This window comes from Falco peregrinus, chromosome 11 (assembly GCF_023634155.1).
Source record: "Falco peregrinus isolate bFalPer1 chromosome 11, bFalPer1.pri, whole genome shotgun sequence".
Taxonomy (NCBI): domain Eukaryota; kingdom Metazoa; phylum Chordata; class Aves; order Falconiformes; family Falconidae; genus Falco; species Falco peregrinus.
Window position 1 is genome coordinate 740555 of NC_073731.1, and position 23908 is coordinate 764462.

Below are 23908 nucleotides of genomic sequence, written 5' to 3' on the forward strand. Positions count from 1 at the left end.
CAAATGACTTAATTCTTTTAATGCATCAGGCAACACTGGAGATAAAGTATAACTTGGGAAATTTGTTGCATATTTCATTCTGAACAGAAGATGTGAAGAAAAAGGTCAGAACAAGCAAACACATCTGGCTCATTAACATGATTATCTTTTCCCAGTAAAGAATCTCAAGCAGATTTGAATGGACACGAGAGCATCTCTATAAATCAGATTTAGCTCTGCACAGCAAGTACTGGGGAAGCTGCCAGGCATCAGTTAACCTGTCCTTCACAGCGCTGCTCTCGCTGCTAACTCCACAAACATCGGGGAAGTTTCTGTAGTCCCAAATACCTCCTGCTTCCCAAGCCTAGGACTGGAATTAGGCATGGATTAATCTTCTAGCTTCCAGTGAAAAAAGAGGAACTTAAGTCTCTGTAGGGAGGGAAGTAGATATTTTACTGACTTAGGATGAATGTTGGCTTAAATGGAGAAATCCATCCGGTGGGGAAAAACAAGGGCACATACGTGCCTTATCGTGTGCACGGTGTAACACAGGGGTTTTTGGTCGACATGGGGAGTGTGCTGCTGGCTGGGGAAGGCTTCTCCCAGTGCGTGTTGTAGGGGTGTGCCTGTATGTGGTCCAGAAGACCTCCAGGGTTGGGGGGGGTGTGGGGGTTGGGGGTGGGGCAGGGGGTTGCTATTAATATGTACACACGTGGATGCAGCTCAGCAGGCTTTTAGCAAGGCTTTTGTAAGGATGTGTGTGTGGTCCCTTGACAGGGAGAAGGTGGTGAAGAGCCACCGGCTCCAAGGGCATCTCCCCATCCCACAGGGACTTGCCATGCAGCAGCTTTCCTGCGGGATGACTTAGCCCTGGGGGCTGTGGCTTTCCCTCTTGACTCAGGGGCTGGCAGAGGAAAGGGGACACACTTGGCATGTAACACAGTGAGGTCATTCATCTGAAGAATTATTAACAAGACTTCATATTATCTATGTTCCATATAAACGTCTTCCTCAGCAGAGAAGCATCCAGCCACATGTCAGTTCTCCAGGTCTGTGCAACACGCCAGAGGAAGACATTTCTTTAGGTCACAAGTGATAAAAAAGAAATTCAGCTCCATGCCATGGCGTAGGACAGCATCTCGCTGAATTAGTCCAAACCCAGACCCGGCCTCTAAAATTTACTTCTACGAATTGAGCGCTAAAGTTGACACCCAGAGGTGTGTGATCTCGCATGATGTTTTTCCCAAGGCAAACAGTACTGTCTTTCCAGTACTGCCTGTGCACCCACTGCCTGTCGGGAGCCGTGAGATCCGGCTCGAGTGAAGCGACCGTGGGAGCTCGGAGCTGCCAGACCAAAGGGGGCAACTGCATGGAGGGAAGTGGCTGTGGTCACTGGACTTGCTGGGGATGCTCGTGTGACCCCACCGCAGCGCTCCAGACCTCAGGGCCTCTTCTGCCTGTGGGGCGTGATGGGATGGGGTACCCATCAACGCCCTTGCTTAATTATGACGAGTCCATCACATGCAGCCTGCCCACAAAGTTTCACTGAGCTCTGGCTGTTCAGAAAACCCCTGAGTTTCTGCAGGCAGGATTATTGTTTGCATAAAAAAAGAATGGCACAGTCGTTCCTTTAAGCACTTAGCTTTAAATTACCTTACATTTGAAAGTTCTCAAGCAAAAACATTAACTCAAGCTTAATCGAGAGGAGGTGCTGCAGGTTGGAGGCAGGACACTTTTTTCACGTGAGTCAGAGATACTCTTTACCAGTGCCTAAGTGGCACTCATTCCTCCCTTACTGCAGAGACAGGGCCAGGACTGCCACAAATCTGCACTTTTCCAGTGTTTTCTGTCCTTGTACCTTTTTTTAAAAGCCCCTATATGATACAGAGCTGAGCAGAGTTCTTGCAACTTGGGATTTGTTCCTCTAGCTTCCAGGGGAACTTTGCCCAAATCCTTGTTTTCTTCCCCTGTTAAAGTGCAGCCTTACCTGAGAAAGAATCTTGACTTTCGATACTTAGGCTTAGAGTCACAAAGGCATTTAGGGCTTTGTATTCCTCTGATACTTTTTTTATTGTATGTTGTGGACTATTTTAATTCAACCACTGCTTAAACATAGAATTTATATAGAAAATTTTTTATTATTATTATTTATATAATGATTTCACATTAGGTATGTGCCATTGTAACAAATTTACATTGAAAAATGTAGTAATTGGTGCAGGAATGTCTTCAGGGTCGCCTGGAGTGTAACAGGAGCAGGCAGAGCACTTCCTGCAGACTGTCCCCCTGCCGTGGGATGGATGGGACTCTTCCTCCATCGCTGCCCCTGCTCTCACCCAGCCCACTCCGATTGTCCCACCTGCGCGCCGCCTTGGAACAGCTCACATGTGAGGCTCTCATGGGGGGTAGGGGGCCACAAACGGCCTGACCCCGTCTGTCAGCAGAGCCTGGGGATGAGCGCGGTGCAGGGCACAAGGTCCCTGAGCATTGCTGCTGCCACAGCACGTGCTGGCACGTGGCTCCCATTGCACCTTGTGTCCAGCCCCAAGCAATTTGCCCGTGCAGAGGAGCCTGGCTCCACCGCAGCCCTGCACCCCTTCCTCCCAGCTTTGTCCCCCACTGTGCCGAGGGCAGGGAGGGGAAGGGTGGTAAAGGCAAATAACCTGCGTTTCTAGAAAGCAAAATGACAGGCACGCTGCGGCAGCTGTTGTTAAAGCTAAGGCACGGCGCTTCCCCTCTGCTGCAGAGCAGATGTTAAAGCATTGCCCCCGCCAGCTGCGTGGGAACTGGTGGAGCCACAGCCAGTGGGTGCCGTGGGTCCCCCATGCGTGGGAGACACCGTTAAGGGGATACGACGAGATGGTGCCAGGGATGGGTCCCAGGGAGAGCCCTGCGTTAGGCGAGTCAGGTGCTTTCCCTTGACTGAGGATCCTGGTACTGGTGCTGGTGTGCAAGCCGTGGGTCCTTAACCGCCGGTGGATCCCAGGATCACCGGGGGAAATAGCTCTAAACCCCATTTAAATAGGGGCGGGGGGGGGGGGGTGGGGGGGGTGGGGGGGGGGAGGCCGAAGGGAACATTTATTAACATCTAATCCTGTTAAGATTTTCTACACCATATGTCTGAGCAACAGAACATGTGAAATGTGTACTAATTACTCCTGCCTGTGTCATGTGTGTATATTTTATATGCAGTCCCTGACCTTTTTGTTAATAACTTCACATTATATTCATTGACCTGAAACAAATTGAATTCAGTGGCACTCACTCAAGAATTGAATTACATAGTCTTCTTAATTGGTCTCTTATTTAAATGTGGAAAAGTAACAGTTTACCACCTGTAATTATTTTTTTTTTCCTTAAGAAATTCCTGCGGAGAGCGTGCGTGTGCGTGCACACATGCTGGGGTCATGTCCGGGTGGGAGTTGTCACAGAAAACCCGAGCCTGGCATGTGCCGTGGAGTGGAAAACCGATCCCTAAAAGTTTCGTCCCTCCGAGGCAAAAACACTTGTAAAAGTCTGTAAAAGCACCCAAATGATCTCCCCAGCTCGGGGGAAAGGGCAGCACCCAGGGCGAGCCGCCCCCCAGCTCCCAGGAGACCCCAAGCTGGGCGAGCATCTCTGCGGCATGCTGGCCCCCGCGGGGTGCCTGACCCCCACCCCAGCCCCGCTGCCCAGCGGAGCCCCGCGGGGTGCCTGCCCGCTGCAGCCCTCTGGGGACCACCACCCGCAGAGTATCTGCGCCCACCAGCGAGCTGGGGGTGGCTGAAATTTCTGCTTTGCTTTTATTCTTCCAGTGCAGAGTTAATTGCCGAAGCCACAAAGAGGAGACTTACTCTTTACTTACTATATTTAACTTAAAAATGCAAATGTTATTAGTGTCCCGATCATTGATAAGAGTGCCTTTGTGCCATGCTTTAACCTCTATTAGGGGGGATTATGAGAACGTATCCACATTGGCATTTTCTAAGTGTCACTATGACAGCACTTGCTGCACAAATGCCTGGCTGTCACACTGAGGTTTATCACTAGGTTTTTTCCTGCGAATGCAGACTAATAAGCCCAGAAATTACAATTGCCTCCCTGCCGAATCTGTGATAGGCGGAAATAATGATATCAGTGCCCTGCTAATCTCCTTGCCTCCGCGCTTGGCACCATCCTATTGAGTCACCTGTCATACGCCGCTTTGATGAGGCGAATTCAATCTCTCAGCTATAATGACAATGGAGCCATTTTAATGTTTGGAAATGATTATGTGAAGGTTTCTCTTTGCTCTGTCTTGGCAAGCAAACCAGGTCAATGTTCAGGCTGTGTCTCCTGCTGCCGCTAACGACTTGGAAGGAGCCGGGCTATATTAAGTGAATATGCCAAGTTATTAGAAAGGAGACATTGAAGGCAGCTTCGTCAGGGGAGACTCTTTTTTACTTCCTTTTTTCAAAGCAAAGTGCGAGCCTGAGAAGGTGTTTTATACATGTGAGCATCTCACATGCCTCCATGGTCCCCAGCAGCGGCTTACTGGGGTGCATGTGCTCCTCACATGGCACACACAGCTGCAGGCACCTTGCAGCACCCCCGGGTGCCCCCCAGCAGACGTGCCCCGCGCCCACCACGTTATCCTTGGTGCTCTGCACGCTTTTCCAGCTCTAGCCCCAAGGCTGCTACTGCAGGATGGGTGCAAGAGTGGAAGTAGGTGCATCCCCAGCCCCGAGAGTGTGGTGCCATGTGCATGGCCCAGTGCGTGACACTTTGTTGGGTAGAGTGTGGTGAGACAGCGGAGCGGGCAAGGGACCCCCCTCGTCTCCTGGGGCAAAGCCCGGCACGTGCTGGCTCTGCACGGTGGTGCTAGCGGGCAGCTGGTTCAGTGCTGCGGGCTGCTTCCACGTTACGTTCGATACACCCCGTTGGGTAACTGCAGTGAAGTTGCCGATGCTAGAGGGCAGGCAGGGCTGGCTGCTGAATTTGCCTTCAGAAAAACCTCCAAACTCTCAAAGAGGTTTTATGCTGCATTGCTGGGTAGGAGCTGTGCTGGTTTTCAACTTATCTTTATTTACCAGCCCAAAGGATAGGTGAGCAGTACTGAAAGGATAGGTGAGCAGTACTGCGGCGAGGGCTGGAGCAAGGAGAGCGAGGCTGCTGGCTCAGGGCACCGCAGGAGCAGCCAGGCTGCCGTTGGGCCATCGCCTGCGGAGCCATCTATTTCTTTAAACCTTCAAGCTCAGAGCAACTTTCCCCTGCTCGTCATGAATCGCAAAGACTGGAAAATGTGTCCAGGCAGAAAAAAACCCTTTCTGCCCAGCCGGAGGTACACAGAATGCATTTGCAAATCTCCCTGTTTGCACCACCGGCTGCAGGGAGCTTAAAGTCTGTCTAACTTAAAAACCTGAGCACCAAAACCTGTCAGCAAGGCACGGTTAGTCCCTCCGGTCTGCTCGTGTGCTGGGTTAGTAAATGAGGAAGGGAGCTGGTCTGCTGCCAGAGGGGCATGGGGTGGCGTGTGCCAGAGGCAGGCTGGGCAGTGGTGGGGACAGTCCCACGAGGTGGCATTCCTCCCTGTGTGTTGACTTCAATTAATTGTGTGGTAGGGAAACTGAACTTCTCCCCTTCTCAAGTGTCTGCATCTCTGATGTTAGTGGTCTCTGAAACCAGGTCTCATCCAGCCTTTAAAGATGAGATGGAACTCTTCATTTGTTTATTTTTAAGGTAAAAGGGAAATAACTGCTTTTCTTCAAGCTGCTGGCGATCCCATGTTCAGGGAGGGATGCATCGCCAGGTGAATGAGGGTTTAAAGTCATCTTGGAGACACGCAGTCAGAGCCCACAGCTGGAATTCCACTGGTTGGGTAAAATCTGGGGGCTCTCCACACTGCTGGGGCTGCGTCCTGGACGGTCTCTCCCTGGCATCTCTCTGGCAAGCTCATATGGGATGTGGGTAGCATGGTCAGGGCTCAGCCCTGCAGAGAGGCACAAGTCCCAGCGGGAAGTGGCGCTCCGGTGTGGCCTCCATCGCTGTCCCTCCGTGCAAGGCTTCCCCAGCTCTCAGCCATCCCCAGCACTGAGCAGCGGTACCCAGTGGGGCCGGGCTAGGGGATGCTGCACCCGGCATGCCGGGGGCTTTGCTTCAGCATCTTCCTGCTGGCATCCACTGCCGGGTTATTAGTACTTATTAATATGGCAATAATTTTCTGAAATCTTGACCAACTCTTTGATAAGGGAGGAATAAAGAAGTAGAATTTCAGATGTCAAGCTTTTATTAACAAAAGTGTTCAAGGCCATCTCTGGATGGATATTACAGGCTGCTTTCACTCTGCTCTTCAGTTTATGAAAAGCGATTGTTTAGCTGTATAGAGAGTATAGAGCAGAATCAAATTGACCTGCATGATACAGAAAGTAGCACTGAGCCCATTTAACTAAGGGTCCTTTGAAAGAAATCTTCTTTATTATAGATGAGTGCTGAAATTATTTCAAGGAAGTGATTATCTGTCTAATAATTTTAAATGCATGAGTGACTTCCACATATGAAATTAAGGCAGCCCGAGGCAGCAGATTTGGAGATAGGCTTAACGCACGGCAAGCAGCACAGTGGCACAAACACACGGGGCTGTTCCCCCAGCACTTATTTTTTAGGGATGCTCCTGGTGGGAGCCTGGCCCTGCGCAGTCACTCTGGTGGGGACAGATGCTCTGGTGGGACAGACACCGGATGGGATGGATGCTGGGTGGGATGGACACTTCAGTGGGATGGACGAACACCTGGGTGGGAGGGACGCCTGAGTGGGATGGACACTTCGGTGGGATGGACGCTTGGGTGTCAGTGCGCAGGATACGGGCTCCCCTGGTTTTGGTTGTATCCTTCCAAGCTCAGAGCTGGCTTCTTCTCGCACATCTGGGCAGCCTCGGGATGCACAAGCCCCACGCGTGCCTGCGTAGCGGGGGGCTTGGCACTGCCACCCCTCCACACACCTCTATATCTCCCTTAATTAAGGCAGCCAATCTAATTAGGGTGGCGCCCCACCGCAGCCGCCCCGTGGGGGTGCATCAAAGCCTGCATGGGGCGCACATGGGGGGCGGCGCGCAGGCAGTGCAATTACCCAAGTTAAGAAAACATCCCTGTAATTAGTGAGGCAACTCTAAGCACAAGGAATGGAAATTAGTCACAGCGCAATAAATTAGTTGGTGCATATATTACGTGCTGTGAGCACCCCGGGGGCCTCCTGTTTGCAAGGCTTTGGTTTGCAACCCCATGCCTCTCAGTAAAGCATTCATCCCTAGGTGATTATGTTCCAGCAAAAGGAGTTTTTAACTGAATTACAAATTTTCTTTCCTAATTCTTTTGTACACAGAATTGGGATCCCTCACTTCTCTCTCTCTCTCTTTTCCACTCCCCACCACCACCACCCCGAAGGTCGGGGAGCAAAGCCACTTCCCTCCCGCTTCAGCTAATAACTAATTTTCAGCTTTTCAGGGTGCTTCAAGACCCTGCATTGTTTGCTTTAATTAGGAGCAGTAGTTAAGGAACTATTTCAAAATCCCTCCCCAGTTTTGAACTATTTTAGCTGTCGTTTCTTTACTGAGGGAAGAAAAGGGGGGGGCAAAGCAGGAAATTGGACTGTAGCAGCACATAACATTTGCATCAAAATAATACAGCCAGCAAGAGAAAATCACAATCACATCACTCAGAAGGAAGGAACAGAATACAAATTAAAGGAATAATGTAAATTTTTTGCCATTAAGCTTCAATGACCATTTGAAATGGTGCAAGGCACAAAGGTTTTGATGAGCATCATCCAGTTTGATTATTCATACTTGTGCTTCTGCTTGAATTAAAGTAGGAGTGCTAGAGCCTGTTAGAGCAAAATATTTGAATTGGTAGTGAACTCTCACCTTTACTTGCGTCCATTTACTTTTCAAATGAATACCAGATAAGTTAGTGCATTTTATAATCGGCCTGTTTTCCAGTGAGTGCTGTCATTACATACCAATTTCTTTTAGAAGTGCTTCCTAAGAAACATTAAATACTTACAAATAAGGATCTGTCCATCACCGGCAGCAATCCTATTTGAGCAGCGTTAGGCGACTCAGGCAGGTTGCGTGCCCTCCCTTTGATGGTGTGTGCACGACTTCTCCGGGCCCGTGCGCGGCCACCGAGAGCATTAAACCCGGCTCGTTGGCTGCCCGCTGGGCTCCCTGCAGACACCCAGCCAGTCTGCAAACACCCAGCCTGGCCAGCGCCTGCCCCCGCCTGCTGCTTGGGGGGGTACCCGCCTTCAGTCTAGAGAGTGATATTCTGTTGTATTCCATTCTGTTCTATTCCATTCTATTGTACCTTATTCTTTTCGATTTTATTCTATTTTCTGGTTTATTTTATTTTATTTAGGTAGTATCACCACCTTCTCTGAAAAACAGAGCTGGATCCAACAGCCCGCAGAGGGACGCATCCAGAGGAGCGGGGTTTCCAGGGGAAGAGCTGCCCAAGGCTCGGGGAAAGCCCCCAGCATGGGCTGAACCAGCTGGTCCCACCAAAGGAGGTGCGTCCAGTGCGCAGTGTTGCAGAGCCGTGCTCGGGGACATCCCGGGCTTTCACAGGCCGCATTGTCCATCAGCAGTTATGCGAAGAAGGAGCATTTTGGCACTGGGAGGGGGAGCTGCCCGCGGTCAGGAGCTACCCCTCGACTCCTGACTGTGGGGTGGCGTGGCACGGGGCCACTGTTTGCTAGGGCAGGGGTGGCAGGACAGTGCCATCATGCTGTGCCCCAGAGCCGTCCTGGGCCAGCTTTCTCCCACTGCCCTGCACACGCTTTCTTCCCTAAGCGATCACTGCTTCATCCTCTTTCTAGCACTTGCCGTCGTGAAACACAGATCTCTTGTGCAGAGTTAAAACAAGAGGAAAGAACAGTATTTAATGTGGTTTCCAGATGCTGTGTTACAAATAGCGAGGGCTGCAGAGAAGAAGTGAGGAGTGTTAATGCGGTGTAGCAGGAACCAGCCCTGAGAAACTTCCCTGGGGGTCTGATGCTGATCGGCTGGAAGAGGCTGGCAAGGTTGCCGTGTACCTAAACGAGAGCAAAACTGGCCAGATGTTTGTTTGCTGTGAACCAAGTAGATATAGCAGGTTTTTAAAACTGAGGGTTTTGTAAATGAAACATATTTTAAATTAACTCAGGATTTCTCCTTTAAGGAAAAAAAAAAGTATATTTCAGTAGTCAGATTTCAGATTGCTAATATACAAATACTGGTCCAGATGTATAAACAGAGACGATCCATCCCTGGGAGCTTATCAGCTTTGTGTGTGTTAACGTGCACACGCAGATCTCACAGATTATACCAAGTTACTAACAGTGTGGCTCACTACTTAATAAAAAGTTTAAAAGACAGCCTTGGACTAGGGGATGCATTTAGTTGTTCCAGGGGCTGCTGGCACCAGCTGCTGCTTCTGCCTTTTCTAGCCACACCAGGAACCCACGGGCTCTTGCAAAAATGGCTCTGTGGGAAGGGAAAAGGCACCCTCTTACCTCCCTGCTCACAGTCACCGCAGCAAAAGCCTTTTGCCACCTTCAGCACCGTTACTGGAAATATCTGCAGGGCCAGGCAGAGGAGTTGAAGGAATTTTGCTATTCTGATGCACATTTTCACTGCGGGAAGGTGCTGTTGGCTGGGGGATTTGGGACAGCCTGCTGCTGCAAGGAGAGAAGAGCCAAGTCCCTGTTTTCCCGTCTGTGTTTACAGTCCAATGCTGCTGCTATCCATGAGTTTCCTGACAGTCATTTGTATCCCATGATGCCTGGGCTTTGGCCTCGGGACAGGGTTGATGGCTGCTGAAGACATGACCCATTTTTACTCCCCGGTGGGTGCTGGCCGCATCCCTCTAGAGCAGGCATGGCAGGCAGGGCTCCTCGGCACCGGTGCTGAGGTGTTCCAAGCACTGGAACAGGCTGCCCAGCGACCTGGTGGAATCATCATTCCTGGGAGTGTCCAAAAAATGCGTAGATGTTGTGCTTAGGGACACGGTTTCGTGGTGGCCTTGGCAGTCCTGGCTTAACTGTTGGCACTGGTGATGTTAAAGCTCTTTTCCAACCTGAACGGTTCTATGATTCTGTGAGACACCCAGAGCCTCACTTCGCTGTGCTGCCTGGGCTTAGCAGGTTATTCCTAATGAGCAATGAGCTGGTGATGCTGCTTAGATGCATCCTGTATCTGCATCCGCTCGGAGAGGTCAGCAGGGCTGGCAGCACCAGCAAGGATGGTGTCGGGGACTGTGCATGGGGTGTTGAACAGCAATTCAGCTTTTCTGTTGTGGTGTAACTTCAGGAGCCTCACATGCTTTGGTACCCGCTGCATAGTTAAAGCGCAGTGGCCAACGTGGGGGCCTTGCTGCCATGGTCCCAGTGTTGCCTCCCCAAACTCCTTCCGACGGCTCCTGCCTGCCCGGGGTGGGTCTGTCCCTCCACACGGGTCTGTGAACACCCCGCCTGACAAACTGGGAGCTGCAGGGTGCTTTACCCTGGTTCACTCTGGTGCTCTATAAAATGCCTTTTATTAAATGGGGGGGGCAGGGAATCAATGCAACTACACATCAAAAACAAACAAACCTCCTTTTTAGCAATTTTAAAGCAATCCATCAGAAACTAATGAAGGCCAGGTTATTTAAATGATAAAGGACAGGGAATGAATGCATACCATTGTCTCTGCTGCTTTTTTCCAAGGTGATCTGGGTAAAACCATGCTCTCAGGGTTAATTTTGAGCTGCTTTACTTTTAAATATGTTTTTTTCCTTATTGACACGGGGGGTGGTTTATGTAATATCCATAATAATTTCCAGATTTCTGTAGGTTGCAGGGTTATCCCCATGAATGGCACTGCTGGCAGGTGGATGGGTCTTCCCCGGCGCCAGCTCCACGCCAGCATCCCATCCCGCACCGATGCGGGGAGCAGGGTCTGGCCGCCTGCCCACCCTTCTGCTCCCCCAGCGCCTGTGGCCCTTCACGTCCCTCGTTGATTAAGGATGATTAATATGCAGTGCTCTAGGGTGCAATTAAAAACAAAAAAAAACCCAGAAAGACAGCATGGAAAAGGGCAGCCCTGCCCTTTCCTTCCACTTTTCCCCCCTCTCTGGTTTCCGTGTTGCCTTCTCAGCCCCCGCAAGGATGGTTTCTGGGGACCACCAGCACCAACCCAGCAGCTCAGACCTGCTGCCCCGCTCCTGTTCCTCCTGAATGGGGGCGTGGGTCCCCCCACACACATACGGGTCATGTCCATGCACACGAGCCTGGCAGTGCCACAGGGTCTCTCCTGTCCTCATCAGCAGTTTAATAAACCAGCTGAAGAACAGACCAGACAGGGCCCAGCTCTCCAAAACAGGCCTCCCGAGCCTGAAGGACGCAGTCCCGGGGCCTGGGAGTGATGCCTGCCGCCTTGCTAGCCCTAAGCGGTGGCAGTTCAGGGCTCTCACCCCTGAATGTCCTGAGGTTTGAAATGTGCCTGTAACAACTGGGAGGTTTCCCCATGCCTCGGCGCAGGGGCACCAGGCACAGGAGGAGGGGACGAGGGCGAGAGTGGGATTCCTGCAGTCGGGGCAGGCGAGGGAAGGTGCTTCTTTGCGCTGCTGCCTACGGTGCATGCAGGTGGGACCAAGGCAAGCCCCTGGGAAGGTTCGTTACCTTGGGCTTTGCCGCTCCAGATCAGTTATCTCTCCATACTTACTTTTTTCCCCCTCTCCTCCTTGGGTCTTCTGCTGCTTCTTCCCTCCCCAGCACTTCAAAGCCCCACTGTCTTTCCAGGCACTTTACCACGTCCTTGTTATCCGGACGCGAGCTGTCCTAAGCCACCCCGTTGGCCGCTGGCGTGCGTGTGGGCAATCACAAATTTATGACGATGCTGAGACTTTGGGGGGAGGAAGCCGAGTGCGTTTATTCCACAAACTGCTGCTTTCAGGGATCATTCCACTCGACTGGCTGAGAAGAAAACTGCTCTGATAGAAACTATGTCATAATAGTTGGGAACTGGATAACAATGCCCTACCGACAGAGCTGATTTATTCTCATATGCCAGCGCAGGGAATTGGTATGCACCAAAGCAGAAAATGGAGCTGGCTTTTCAGAAGTGTTTAAAATCAAGCGGCTCTGGAGTCACCAACCAATTATTTAGGTAATCTCTCGGCAGCCAAGCCACCCCATTTCATTAAGGGCGGTGCTGTTCTGCACAGCAGATATTGCAGGGGATCAGAATGAAGCTGCCTCTCCCCATCGCCCCTGTTACACTTTAACTTTGCTTATCAGGTCCCTGCAAGGAGGTGCCAGCCAGAGGCTGTAAAGGTGCCAGCACCTCACAGGAGTAATTGGGAGTGACCGAGAGGGGGGAAGGTGTTGAAGTTTAAGAGCAGCGGCCTGAGGGATGATGAGAGGGATGACGTATGTTATGGATTTACTCAGAAATTAAGAACATCTGCCTAGGTTTGCTTTGGAAAGAAGGAAATTAGGGTGCTGCTTGAAAGTGAGGGCTGATCACCGCTTGGGGCGAGGGACAGGAGAGTGGCGTGGAGTGACACAGCCACCGATGGAGCGGTGCTCAGAGCAGCCCACCTCACCACGCCTGGGTGTTGGACATGGGTACCCCCCGACTTGTCCACACCACTGCGTCTGTGCAACCGGCACAAGCACAGGCACGCACACCCTCACGCTCTCGTGTCCGTATCCCGTGGGTGGGCGTATTAACGCGGTGTCACTGATGTCTTACAGGGAAGCGGGTATAATTTGTGTGCACCTCTGGTTTCCCCAGGACTTTCACTCCCATGGAGATGCAAGGCCTGGCAGAAAAGCAGACGCTTGCAGAGGGCTGTGACTTCAAAGGTGTTAGCAAGGATGAGCTGCTCTGCTCACTGGGATGGGGAATGGAGCTGCCCCTAGCTCAGCGTCCACCCTACCCAGCACGCATCCTGGGGACATGTTTCTGGTTCTGCACATCTCATGCTCAGAGATGCCATGCCACTACCTTACCCAGGGGAAAAAAATAACCCCACTTGTGCAGGGAACAGCTCTGCCCCATCCCCTGCGGCATGCGTCACAGCTGCCCTGGGCTTCACAGAGGAAGGACAGACGGCAGGAGGGAGGACCAGCTCCGGTCCAGAACAGCGTTAGTTCCCACAGGCAAGTCTCAGCTGGCAAGAGTGATCTCCAGCCCAGGTAATTTGTCTGTTACCTTGGTTATCTTGAGGGAAAGGGGTAGGGAAGGGTTTAAAAGCAAACCTGAGCATTGCTGATGCTGCTACCAAAGGGAAAGGAAGGAAGGGAGCTGAGAGACGCTGTCATGAAGAGCTGAGCGGAGACGATGTGTGATGGCGTGTGCTGGGAAGGGCTTCCTGGGCTGAGGCATGTCAAGGAAACATCCTGGAAGAGCTGGATGTTGGGTTTTGTTCAGGGGAGGTTTGCCATAATACATTTTGACGGGTCTGAAATTGGTCCTACGGAGGCCAACAATGAGGGCGAGCAGAAAATCCGCCCCCAGGCACCCACGTGCCGGCGGTGACCTGCCGCTCAGCCGACGCACGGAGATAAGCGCTGCCAAGCTGTCACTCCTCCCGTCGCACTCCAGCCGACACGCAGTTATTTCGGCTCAGCGGCGAGGAGAGCCGGGCTGCACCTCGCAGGGCTGGCTGCCATCAGCCAGGCTCTCCGCCCTTGGGGAATTTAGGGAAATGGTTTAAATCTGGGTCTCCAATTTGGTTTTCTGGGGGAGGAGGTGGAGACCATCGCACAGCCGGCTGGTCCGCACACCTCCCAAGGGCAGTGCATTGCCCAGCACAGCAGATACCTTCCCATTACTCCCAGCAGCATCCCAACTGGACACCGTTTTGAAAAGCGACGCTTTACAATTATTCGGTCGCCAATTCACCCAGATGCTAAAAAGCAATTATTGCATAGTTTTTTGTTACTCCGTGTTCCCCAGCACACTTAGTGCAGCTGGAGTTGGCTTATGCGATAAATGGACGAGGTTCAAAAATATGACTCCTCTGAACTTTTTAACCTTACACGAAAGGGAGGAATTCTAAGAGCAATGGATAAAATTCAATTAACTGAGATGACAGAAAATAATCTACTAAGCGAATACATCAGGCAGTTGGAAGCTTTCATACCTTTCAAAAAAGGAATAACCTATTTCTTTCCTTGTTATCTAATGACACAGGAGTTTATTTCTCTGGAAGCAGTTACAAATCTACCTAATGGGGCCTAAATGCTGTTGCCAGGCAATTAGGGGTTTATTGTGCGGCTAATTCTTTCATTTCCATCACTGGTGATTGTCATTACTGAACGCAGCTCTGACGAGCTGTCCCCTTGGCCGAAAGCCCGTGTTTGCGTGTAGGCGCACGCCGGTGCACCTGTGTGTACATACACACACGTATGCACACGTGTAGCTCCCTGTGTCTACGTGCACAAGGCAGAGCGTGGGCTCAGTGCTTGGTGCATGCTGCCCCCGGCACCAGGGACACCCCTGGGCGCTGGCTTCGGCAGCTGCAGCAGCTTTTCAGGAAGAAGGGGCTCCATTTCTTTCCCCAGTTGACTTCTGGATTTGTCACTTCGGCCAGCAGTGCGGACAACTGCGGAGGCGGGCAGTCTGGTCCCTCCTCGCTTGTTATCTGTCTTGCAAACCGCCCGCCTTGGGCCCCAACCCTCTGCTCGGTCTCCAGGGGCCGGTGGGTAGCTTGGCCGGAGGGCTGGGACAGCACGTGCCCTCCCTGCCTCCTGCACAGTGGTGTGGGATGCTTGCTCCGGAGCCCGGGCTGGTCCCCCTGGGGACGAGGGGCAGCTGGGCACGAGGGGGCTGAAGGAGCATTCCAGGGGAAGGTGTCGGCTCTGACTTTACTGCCAGAAATTATTTGAATTTTTTCTCACTGAAATATTTGATTTTGCCAAAAAATTAAGTGTTGGGCTTTGAGGGAGGAAGCTTGCGCAGGGCTCTGCACAGGCGTGGCTCCTGCAGACAGGCATTGCTGGCCACTGAGCAACAGGGGCCAGGGCTTGGATGGGCTCTGCAGCCCTCAGCCCCCCGCAAAGAGGGACAAACCCCCTTCTTGGCAGCAGGGAGATGCAACCTGGCCGGCAGCACCGAGCCTCTGCAGCTGCTGGAGCTTGGCAAACCTGCGGGGAGGTGGCGGTGCTGGTGGCAGCACCTTCCCTGTCCCCTCACCATTCGGGTGCCACCGTCCCCCCCGCCGCTCCCCGCAGCCCTCCGGGGAGCTGCCAGCTGGGGGCCTGCTGGGACAGTGGGGCCGTCGCGCCCCACGCTGCCACTGCGGCCGTGGGCACTCAGCCAGCCACTGCGAGCGTCCTCCCTCGTCCTTCCCCAGAGCATCCCCTGCCCGCGCTGCCCAGCCTTGGGCTGCATGCCGCTGGGCTGCTGTCTGCTTTTGAATTATACTGCCACTCAGTTCCCTTGTAAGTTGCTCTGGCAATAATTTGGAGTTGCTACTTAAAAATACCGATGGGGTACGTACAGGCTTTGGCTGGAATACGGTATTTGGCCTTTCAAGGGAATGCTGTTACAGCTGCAGACTGGCTGTTCCCCGCTGATCCAAAAGCAGATCTGGAGAAAGATGAGCTTTTCTGATGGGCAGCGGCACGAGCACAAATCAGAGCAAATGCAATTAGTGCCATGCCCTGGTGCGAGCCCGGGGGACCCGATGCCTGCCTGTGCCCACTGCCTCTCTCCGCAGTCCAGCAGCGCAGGAAGCACCAGCTTTGCAGAGCTGAGCTCAAGCTCTGCCCCAGTGGTCTCTGGCCCACCCCGTGCTTGGCAGTGAGTCCCTCACCCAGGGAGCGGGCCAGCCCATGGCTGGGAAGGACACACTCCTGTGTGTCCCCAGCCCCACCACGCCTCCCCAGTGGGAAGGAGGATGTGGGCACGTGGCTGGGGGTCTCTAGCTCAGGTGAGCATCAGAAGGTGCAAATGGCAGTTATTTAAGCTGGCAGGGTTGGTCTGAGCCCCTTCCCTGGGGTGGCGTGGCTGTTGTGACCCCCTCCAGGGCTCCTGGGGGTAACGTGGAGCTGCAGGACCGTGCGGCTGTGTTCTGGGCGTGGGGGAGCCAGCCAGAGGGGCTTTTGCTGTGGGCTCCAGCAGACCTCGGGGGCGTGTGAGCACCGGAGGGTGCTGCAAGGCCTGGGATGCTTCTCTCGGCATAGGCAGGATGGTCTGTGGCGGTGCTGGGAGCCAGCGGGAGCATAAAAGCTCAGGCGTAAGGAATGGCAGGCTCTGCTCCTTAACCCAGCGCGCGTGTATGTGGCTGAGCAAGCTCTGGAGGCAGAGCATGTGTCCCTCAGGCGTCGGAGGCAGCGGGAGACCTGGGCTAGAAGCTGGTTAGAGGCTCTGCTCCAGCTGCTGCCGTGGGTGCTGGTGGGCCCCCCCTGCACCCAGCCCCGGTGCAAGGTACTTCTCGGTGGGCCTTTGGCCACTGCCACCAGAGGCATGCGACTGCAAAAGCAGAAATACTTGCTATATTTTGCAAAATGAGCCAGAAGAGGGGGAGGTGGGGCAGGGGGGAAACCCTCGATCCGCAGCCAGCCAAGTGTCCTCTCCAGATGGAGAGGCTGTTTTCGCAGGTGACCATGTGGAGCCCTGATGTCCCCTCGGGGTCCCTTACAGCTGCCGCGTGGCAGTGGTGCTGCCCTCGGACGCGGCCGGGCTGGATGCTGCTGCCAGGCCCTGGTGGCGGGCCATGCCTCCCCAGCAGCCAGCAGCAGGGCTCGGCGGGGGGACAGCAGCCGGAGCCCCCTGGATGCCCGCCGGGAGAGCACGATGCTGCGATAACGGGCTTGCTTATCACCTTGGAGTGAGCTGCATTGTGGCAGAGAAAGCCCGTCAGCCATGCGGAGGCTTGAAATAACAACTGTTATCTCGTCATCTATTGACTGTCTTCTGTGGCTTACCGTTCTACAAGGTAAGAGCGCTGTTTGAGGAATTAATGTCGCTACACAGAGGTATTTAAGGCCAGGGTTGCTATTACCGGTTGGGAAGGGCTGTGTTAATGAGACGATACCGCAGCAGCACGGGGAGGGGGAAAGCGATGCTCGGGAGCACGCACGAGGGGAATTAGCTGTTTTGGAGAGGCTTCAGGGACACTGCTTCGCTTGCCTGCTGGTGCCGCTAATGACAGTGAAGTGCTTCCTCTCCTGGCAGCATCCAAGATTTGGAAGCCAGGGCTCACGATGTTTTTAAAAATAAGAGTAACTTTGAAAAAAAGCTCAGGCTATTTTTTTATTTGCTGCCTGGTTTGCTGTTGAGGACTTTAGCATCCCTGCACAGGCTAGCGGTTTTCTCAGGGAGCCCTGCTCCAGGAGCTGGGGATTTGGGGAGAGCCAGGAGCACCCCAACAAACCGCCTCCCCAGAGGGTGGCGTGGATTTGAGGACCACTTGCGCCGCCCCACTCGGGAAGGCGGCTCTGGGAAGGAGGAGCAGGGCAGCGCAGGGCAACCCAGGTTTTCAAAGCCACGTGAGACCCATCTGTAGCGCAGGGATGCCACGTGTGAACTCGCAGACTTAGCCTGCCCGTCTCCTTCCCCACTTCTGCACATATATTTTTATCTTGTAATTACAGGCTGCCATATGTATAGGGGCATTTAAAACACATGGAGCTGACCCTGCAAACCTCTTCCAGGGCAAGGAGGGTTTGCCAACTTCAGGGCCTGTGTTATTGACAATGATGATTGAAAATAATCCTCTAAGTCAGTATTAGGGTCAGGCCTTCTGTGTAAATCTTTATTTAGGTGCCAGAGATGTCTCCTCTTCAATGCTATAGGCTGTTACAGCTCCTTTATAAAGTAAATGCGTCGGGGCTGCTAAATCGCTGGATTATAAGGCTGTCACCCATGCATACTGAGTCTGCTTAGCCTAAACCTTCCAGAAACTTTCATTAAAAAGTGAATATGAATGTTCAACGCATTCATAACCCACAGTGGGCTGTTTAAAACACAGCTCTGCCCCAGCGCAATGCCCACCGGGCACCCCAGGGCCGCGCTGGCACCGCAGGGCCAGTGAGCATCCTCCAGCTGGTTTTGACCCAGGGCAGCTTGGTGTTCGAGAACAGCAGTGACGAAAGGTCAGAGTCATCTGGGCTGGCTAGAGAAAGTATTTTTAATTAAATAGAGGTGAACAAACCCAAAAGTATTGCTGGAGGTCCAGGCAGCAGCTTTAAAGCCGCCATACCAGTCTAAAGCTCTGGGTTCTGAATTGGAGTCTAGAGCAGTGTTTTTTCTCAGGGGGAGCGGGACCATAAGCCTCAGCTCCCAGGGAGATGGGTTTGGGGTCGTTGGCAGCACAGGTCCCCTTTGGTCATCTTCCGCGAGCAGAGGGGACAGGGAGGCCCTTCCCAGGCCGTGGAGCTGTTCCAGCGGCAGGAGCAGAGCCTGCCAGCGGCCCTGGGCGAGCATGGCTGAGGACTGCGGCGGGTCCTGGGCGAACTGCACGTGCCGTGGCACCGCGGGCAGGCGGGCAGCTCGGCGCTGCTGTCCCCAGGCCGGGCTCTGCTGGAGGTGCTGCCCGGCCACGGTGGAGGCCCCAGGGGTGTCCTGCATCTCCCCCGCCACAGAAACGGTGGGTGCCATCGGCTCTGCCGCTGGGCTCTGACCTCAGGGCCGTCCTCCACCGGTGCTTCCCCGTCAGATCTGGTGAGCAGAGGATGCCGTCAGCCTCCGTGGAAGATGAAAGCAGCCTTTGGGGCGAAACCCGCACCCCCAAAGCTGCCAGGGTGGCAGGGGGGCCCTCCTGCAGCCCCCCCCTGGCATCCTCCGTACCGGCGCAGTGTGTCAGTGCAACACGCGCTGCATCACGCAGCTTTCAAAGAGCACTTGCAATCTCATTATCAGTTACGAACATTTAATACACCCAGGTAAATTAAGAGTGTGCTTAATTTCTTATCGTAGTTTTCACTTTTTATTTTTCATTGAGGAACTTTCTTTTGTGGGAATTTTTGTTTTGTGTTCTTTTGTTGTGTCAGTCTGCTGATAAAAGCGTGTTGTGGATTGCATTGAGCTGTTAATTTTCCTTTTGGTATGGTTGCTACAATGACTTATTTTGTGTCTGATGTATTAGTTATCCAATTTTTGTAAGCTGATTTTAAATGTTACTACGCAAACTCTTTTTACAGCCTGTGCAGCTTTTAATCAAAAAAAAAATGAATGAGTGCAGAGATACACACAGGAGTATTATTTATATAAAATATATAAGCAGGAAGAATCTTCATAAATCACAAAATGCTATTATCTTCGGGGTTCATGACGGCCATAGCTTTTTTGTTGTTGTTGTTTTTTTGTTACAGAAAACCAGAATACATTAAACACCCCAGGCATTCAAAAGGGACGTCTCAAAAACTGTACAATTGCTGTATTTATTCCATTCATTTAGTAGGCAGTATTTAATATCTAAAGTCTGGTTTACACAAATAAATCTTAAAATTAAGATTTAAGTAAGAATTTATTGAGGGAAGCTACTGTATCTGCCTGCAGCAATATTATGGTTTATGACCTAAGGAATACGGTATTTAATCCTGGAGGGAGAGCTTTCAGAAGGCTGTTTTACATAAGGCTCCACTGGCGATCTCGTGCCTGTTGGGGAGTATCCGCGTGTGTATGGGCATGCACGGAGCCCCCTCGCTGAGGGTCTCTGCCGAGGCGGCACCTGGACCGGGACACTGCCAGAGGGAGGACCGGGATGCTGCCAGAGCATGGCTGCCCTGCGGTGGCACCTCACTAGATCCGTTACAGAAAACCCTTGCTTGGGTTGCACTAATCAATAGCTGTGCCTAACGGTTTACTATACCGTTTAATTAAATGAATTTACCTTTTGAAGGAAAATCCATTGCAAGCAATTTAGATTCTGGTGTATGGCAACCTTTTTTGAGGTTACTAGTGCTTTTAACCACTGTCTAAAGTGCATACAGTGTTAATTAGCATATTTAGGATTAAGTAGATTTACCATGCAGTAATCATTCTCTAATTCAGTAAGAACTATCCCTGGTGAATAGTGGACATTAATGACAGTTGCAAGAGCTTAGATATTACATAATCACTAATTACATTCTGCACAATTAGCGGAGACTCCTCAATGTGAATCGCTAATGGCTGATTTGTGTCAGCAGCCTGTTCTGGCTGTAAAGAAATATAAACAGTCCGCATAATTTTCTGATGGAATTAGCATAGGGAAGGAGGTTATTAATGAAGTTGGGAGGCCGGGAGGAGTGCTGATGGATGGGGTGAGCCCGAAGACAGCGTCACCCCGCCACAGCCTGCCTCGATATACACCTGCCCTTCATGAATGGCGCCGGAGATGCTGCCGCTCACTTCCAGCGTCTCGGCTCCCTTCAGGCAGCCGGAGGGTGAAACTGGCACCTCACTGGCCTCTGCGGGAGGCCGGAGGGCACTGCGTTAAGCACTGAGTTGCAGGGTGCAGAACCAAACCTTTGGCCTCAAGCGATCTTGGGCTCAGTCGCCCACGGCCTGCCCCTGTCTGCCACAGCAAAAACAGGGGCAGGCCGGCTGACACAAAGGCGCTGGTTGGTTGGTTGGGGGTTTTTTTTCTCCATTGCTCGATCTTTGGAAAATAAAAATGCAATAGTTTCTCACACTACCGCATGTAGCAACTCCTTACTTTGAACCATTTGCTAAAACTATGAAAAAATCAAAAGGCTGAATTTCCCCCCCATCTTGCATGGCAAAGCTGACTGAGACCCTTTCGTACCTGCTGACGATGACAAAGGTTTGGAAGAAAGTGAGGTGGCAGGCTGGCTTCACTTCTTTAAAGAAATAAACCTTTGCTCAATTGATTTTTAGTGATGTTTGGATCAGGTCCATGGTTTCTTGCAAGCAGAATTCAGCCTCCCATGTTTGTCGTGTGATTAAAATGAGGAATAGTGGTATTAAGCCAGTGAATTGCTTTGGACAAATCCCAAACTGCAGACCAGCACTGGCCCTATACCTTTAGGTATGAGGTATTTTACATTAAGATTGCATGTGGTTTTAAAAGGCACTGTCAGAGCAAAAGCAATTTAACAAAAGGCAATGTATCTGACGACTACTCTTCTGTCTGCCAAGTGCTCTTCTCCGCGAGTGCATTGTAGGGATGGCAGATTACATCTTCTGAATATTTTTGTCTGTTGCTTGGTTCATTTTCATAATAATAACTTGCATCCTTCTATATCCTTTCATGTTGAGGGGTTGCAAACTATTATACAAACAGACCCACTCCTGAGATGCAGCCACCTCCGAGGGGGAAGATGACAGCTTTTGGCAGTGGGCAGCAGTTTCAGGGAGTGGGAAGTGGCTGCCCTGGTGAGGATGCAGGGGAGCACTGAGAGCAGTGGGCTCTGGACAGGGTGCTGAGTGGTTTTTGGGGAGCCCCTGCCTGCAGCACACCCCACCTTACACCGCCTCTTGGCATGCCGCTGTTGGAGAGACAGGGAGCCTGCGGGTCCCCGTCCTGCCCGCGCCTGGGGGGAGCCTGCAACGGGGACTGAGCTATCAGCTGCTGGGGTAGCACTTGGGTTTGAAAGAAACCAACACAATATATATTAAAAAAAAAGAACATTCAAAGCACAAATAGCCTTTATTTTCCATGTTATGCGTGAACCATTCTAGACAGGTGGACATAAGGGCTTTGCAGCAGTGTCGAATGGGAGCGGTGTGCGCTGAAGCATCCTCTGCCGCTTCCCTGGTCAGCCAGAACGGGCTGTAGGCAAGAGTCTCCACTTCTCAGCGTGAGACCCAAAATATGCTTCCTCTGGCAGCAGCAGGATGGCTAGCTGCTTATTCAGACCCATGCACGGCATTGCTAGCATGCCTTAGATAACGAATCGTTAGCTGATGGCCATGTCCCCACAGCCCTAAAACTGCCGCAGGGCTGCTGAGCTGCCTCTGCCCCAGCAAACAAGTTGCTCTGCAGCTTCGCAGCACCAGGTGGGATTTTGAAGGGACTCACAATATTTCAAATGTTATTTCCCAGCAGCTAGGCTGGCAGAGTGTTCACATTCACATCTGAAAATATCGGCCTTTAAGTGCCTTGTCTAGAAACTCTTTTTTTATCTTTCCAGGGCTGGCGGCTGGGCTGACGTGAATTAAGGCCACCTCAGTGAGCAGCGGTGGAGGACGAGGCCAGCGGGCTTTCTGCTAAATGCACTCGGGATGAGCAATTAAACGGTGCAGATGCAGTGTGGTAAGCATTGTTTTTAGTTACGGATTCTTCAAAAACCACACTTTCCGCGTCACCGATATTTTTTCCTGCGTTTTGACCCAGCTAGCAACAGCAGAGCACCACACGTGCCCTCCGCCCACCGGTGTCTGCAGCCTCCCGACCCCTCCAGGACCGGCGCCAGGGGGGCTGGAGATGAAATGCAGACCGTGGCATGGGGCAGCATTTCCATAAGTGCTGTTTGCGAAGGCAGGTGCGATTCCTTACATTATCGCCAGAACATTTAAATCTTAATGACTGGCATTGTTGTCTCAAAGACGGTGTTTTTCCTGCTGAGAAACTGCATTAGATTGGAGAAACAGAGCTCATTTCCATTCACTCAGCAGTCTCTCTAGAAATGACATGCAGTGCTTGAAACTGTTTATTTCCAAATTCAGGCCTCCTCCGCATCAGTCATCAGCTTCAATTACCAGTTTTCCGGAGCTGAGCCATCAGGCAGTCTGACACGAGGGTCCAACCTAATTCCCACCTTCTCCAAAGTCAAGAGCATAATGTGCAGATGAAAAGGTGGAAAATAGCCTGGACTTCATTAGCATGCAGAGCCCGGCTGTTCATTTGCTTGCTGCGAATGGAAGTTCTGACACTCGGCGCCTTCTGCAATATGAGAAAAGTCCTCTTCAGAGTATATGATGTCCTTACCAGCCAGGAAAGGTCATCAAAAAGGCAGGCGCTGACCTTGCTCCCTGCTCTTCATGACTAGTTTATTGATTCCAGGAACACCTCATTACATGCCGGATCAACATATTATTGCCATGTTCAGCGGCTGAATTGTTTACAAGTGTCTTTATAACCAGCAAAAGCCTTCCGGATGATGCATGACTACACTCATTTGGATGTGACCTGCCAATTATGTGTTATCCGATATGGTGCTGTGTGTCTTGATCCCTGACCGGGCCCGCTGCCCTGCATCAGCACGGGCCCATTTACTACTTCTTTCTAACCGCTCTTTGGGAAAGTGTCCATTAGCCTGTCAGTCTGTAAATATTTTATTTTTTTTTTTACCTCCGCTGCAGGCAACACGAGCGTTATTGCTCTGTCATTTGCTATGCATGAGGTTCATAATCAGTTGGGGGAAGAGGGTTGTTTTTTTTATGGCGGCGTCTGATAACCCACGCAATTTGCAGTCAGTATGCATGGCGAGCGGTGCGACTTGTTACAGAGCCGCGTGCTGGCCCTGCGAGAGAGACCTGTCATATTTTATTCAGGCGCGAGTACTGCGAGGCTGGTGATTTATTTGCGGGAGGGAAGGCAGGAGCAAACCCCCCCCTCCTCCCCAGCCTCTCCCTTCCCTGCCTTTAAAGGTCCAATAACTTACCACCCAGCAAATGCATTTTCCTCTTCTACATATTTTTCTGTGGTTTGCATTCTCATTTGCTTAATATATTGCAATGCATTATTTATCCTCGGTCTGCAGCCGGGTGACGTGGTGTAGTTTACACGCACGTAGACACAAGAATTTCAAAAATAAATCACAGGGCACGACTACTATTTTAATCTCTCATTACAGACACTTCTATGGCTCAATAAAAAAAGAGTGGCGGCACAACTCGATTAGCTAGTCTGTAAAGAGAGATTGCTCCAAAAAGTGGCACTGAGAGAGCGGCTTACATGCCCCCATCGGCACGGGCTTGGTGTGCCTTTTGCCACTGCAGGTCACCAGCAGCCGTTGGTGATGGCACGGATGGGTGTGCGGATGGCAGGCAGTGCCA

At 51.9% G+C, this 23908-nt stretch overlaps 1 long non-coding RNA gene across 2 annotated transcripts in view; it reads left to right on the forward strand.

The window, feature by feature from the left end:
* LOC114011480 (uncharacterized) overlaps nucleotides 1–23546 on the forward strand; it is a 90932-nt gene extending 67386 nt beyond the window's left edge. Inside the window, exons 3-5 of one of the 2 annotated variants that reach the window (XR_008749266.1) lie at nucleotides 8349–8499; nucleotides 22042–22163; nucleotides 22577–23546. This is a non-coding gene — a long non-coding RNA (uncharacterized LOC114011480). Of the gene's footprint in view, nucleotides 1–8348; nucleotides 8500–22041 lie in introns of both variants that reach the window. The other variant, XR_008749265.1, reaches the window with a different exon arrangement.
* Nucleotides 23547–23908: the final 362 nt, after the last annotated feature.